The sequence below is a fragment of the Cornus florida genome, unplaced genomic scaffold (assembly GCF_030987335.1).
Source record: "Cornus florida cultivar Cherokee Brave unplaced genomic scaffold, ASM3098733v1 CherokeeBrave_3.0.0_Hap2_Chr05, whole genome shotgun sequence".
NCBI lineage: Eukaryota > Viridiplantae > Streptophyta > Magnoliopsida > Cornales > Cornaceae > Cornus > Cornus florida.
This window is the reverse complement of record NW_026775575.1, coordinates 48,849,721-48,852,825: the sequence shown is the minus strand read 5'-3', so window position 1 is coordinate 48,852,825 and position 3,105 is coordinate 48,849,721. Positions and strand designations below refer to the sequence as shown.

At 37.3% G+C, this 3,105-nt stretch overlaps 1 pseudogene; it reads left to right on the top strand.

Moving 5' to 3' along the window:
- The first annotated feature begins 261 nt into the window (after positions 1 to 261).
- Positions 262 to 2,157, top strand: LOC132310142 (probable O-methyltransferase 3; annotated as a pseudogene).
- The last annotated feature ends 948 nt before the right edge of the window (positions 2,158 to 3,105 follow it).

Sequence of the window (3,105 nt, the reverse complement as noted above, 5' to 3'; positions counted from 1 at the left end):
ATAGAAACCTAAATACAATTGGAATTTGAGGCAAAATTCTAACAAAGTTGAAGAGTGGTGCTATTTTATTTGATTGCTTATTGTTATCTCTTTCCTCTATCTTATATATAATTGAAATGGTATGCTTATTTATTTATTTATTTATTTATTTTATTATTATTTTATTTCTAATCATGCTTGCTAGTACTTGTGACAGTACTTCTCTATATATAGATCAATGTTTTAAGAGTTTTACCCAAAACCATAAGACAGCTTATTAAGATGAATATGATCAATGATGAGCTTGATAAAGAATAGCTGCTTCACTCTCAAGCTCATATATGGAATAACATATTCAACTTCATAAACTCTATGTCACTAAAATGTGCAGTTCAACTAGGCATACCAGACATCATCCACAAGCATGGTCAAGTGGTCAACCCATGGCCCTCTCTGAACTTGTTGCAGTGCTCAACATCAACCAGGCCAAAACCAGGTGTGTCTATCGCCTCATGCGCATTCTAGTTCACTCCGGCTTCTTTGTGAAGCAAAAGGTATCCGAAAATGATGATGAAGGAGAAGAAGAAGGTTATTGCTCACACCGGCTTCTCGGCTCCTCCTCAAGGGCGAGCCATTGAGTGTGAGACCATTTTTGCTAGTCATGTTTGATCCTATGTTGACAAAGACATGGCATTATGTGAGCCAATGGTTCCAAAATGACGATCCCACGCCGTTTGACACGGCTCATGGGAGGACAGTCCGGGACTACGCAGGCCTTGAACCAAAGCTTAACCATTACTTCAATGATGCCATGGCTAATGATTCCCGGTTTGTCATGAGCTTGGTTATTAACGAATGTAAGGTGGCTTTTGAGGGGTTGAATTCAATGGTTGATGTTGGGGGTGGCACGGGGACTGCTGCGAAAGCCATTGCCGATGGGTTACCACATTTGCAGTGCACTGTGTTTGAACAACCACATGTGGTTGGTGGTTTGCAAGGGACTAACAACTTGAACTATGTTGGTGGGGACATGCTTGAGGCAATTCCTCCTGCTGATGCTGTTCTGTTAAAGGTGGCTAATGCTTTTACTTTCTGTTTTTTATTTTTGATAGTGTACTGTAGCAAAGCAAAATCACAAAGTATATTTAGTAACGTTTGCTGTCATTTGAATAGTACCGAAACGCTTCCGAAATTGAGGCCAAAATCGAATGTATAAAACTGATGTTTTTATTTGCTTTCACACTGTAGCAAAGCACTGTTAAATTTTTATTTTTTTATTTATTTCTTTTTCTAAAATGACATTTGTAACTAGCCTTTCAAATTTTCAAACTTGCAACACTTTTTACCAAACATGTTTTGATATTTTTGCTTCCAAAAATCCTGCAGTAAATTTACGTTACCAAACAAATTTCGAAATAGTACTGATCACACTTTAAAACAGAAACACTACATCTATTTCGGATCAAAGGAAAAGCACCAAGCAAAACGGTTGCCAAATGGCCCTTAGTTAATTCATTTCATTATTTGATTTTTCATGCACATACAAATTGACATGTATTAGAACTGGCATTCCAATGGAACTGCCCTGTTTTTCAAAACTAAACCTACCCATTTTTTAAATTTTATTTTTTTTTCCGGGGTAAATCAAACTAAACCTACTTCATGCTGAAGTGTCAAACATTTTTTCTATTTATGTAACCTAGTTATAAATAGATAACAATATAAAATATTACTAACGGTCTCATTCACATGTAATTTATGTGGTACTCATTTCTCTTTTCTATTTGATTTTTTTCACATTTTTGGGTCATGATTTTGGAAAGTTTATGCCACTGATAATTTGATTTCAAATGACAAGCAGTGGGTATTGCACGATTGGAGCGACGAAGAGAGCGTGAAGATACTGAAAAAATGCGGAGAAGCAATTCGGAGCAGGGACAAGTGTGGTCTGTGGAAAGGTGATTATCATAGACATGGTGGTGCAAAATGAGAAAGGAGATGATGAATCTATGGAAACTCAGCTCTTCTTCGACATGCTGATGATGGTTCTGGTCACTGGTAGAGAGAGAAACGAGAAAGAATGGGCAAAACTCTTCTTCGATGCTGGTTTCAACTTTCAATGACTACAAGATAACCCCCATACTGGGTTTGAGGTCTCTCATCGAGGTTTATCCTTGATCGATCAAGAAGTACTACTGTTTTATAAGTGTACGTTTGCTTTATTATAGGCCTTATATGAATGTCCATAATTTAGATTAAGCTATGAAATATCATATGTTTAATAAAAAGGGAAGGTGTAGTTTAACTACTTGAGTTCCTTCAAGGCATAGCTGCTGAGGTACTACTAAGATTAGTATATTTTTTTAGGTAAATGGGTAAGCTTTGAATAAATAAAATAAAAAATGTACATGAGGTCCAAACTTGGACATTACAGCCAAGACCAAAGACAACAAGGGTTGTCCCAAGATCAACAACAATACAAACACAGTACAAATGCCTCAAAATAAACAAGATACAACATCGAACAAAAGACCAGAGCCAGAACCAAGTCAACCTATAGATTGCAAGATATCCTTTAACCAGCAAGAAGGACTAGAAACCATAGCAGGAACTTCAAACAGCAAGATACCCAAACAACAGGAACTTCAAACATGGATGTGTAGTCAGCCAAAGCCAATCAAGTATCAAATAACAGCAAGAATGTATAGAAGCAACAACTATATGTAACACTAGGCACAACATCCCAGCATGAAGGAGTAATCTAATCCATGATAAACCAAAAGTGGCCCCCTGCAGATGGGCAACCCTGCAAAAATAGTTGGTGAAGCCAGAGAGTCTATCCTTCTTAGCTCATTGCCAGTTCTCAGCATAATGGAAGCTAATCTTGCTCGAATTGTACTTTCGATAAGTGATATGGTATGCTTTGGGGGTGAAGAGATGCTCTTGCATTCCTCTCCTGCCATAAGAAATAAATTGCTGCAGCAAAGAGAAGTTTGTAGGTGATGAAGCATCTTGTTGTCCAATTACAACTACACCAATTAATTAACTCATGCCAGCTACAAGGTTGAAAAAAGAAACCAGCTGTTTGCTGGACAAATTCCCATATAATAGAAGGATATGAACACC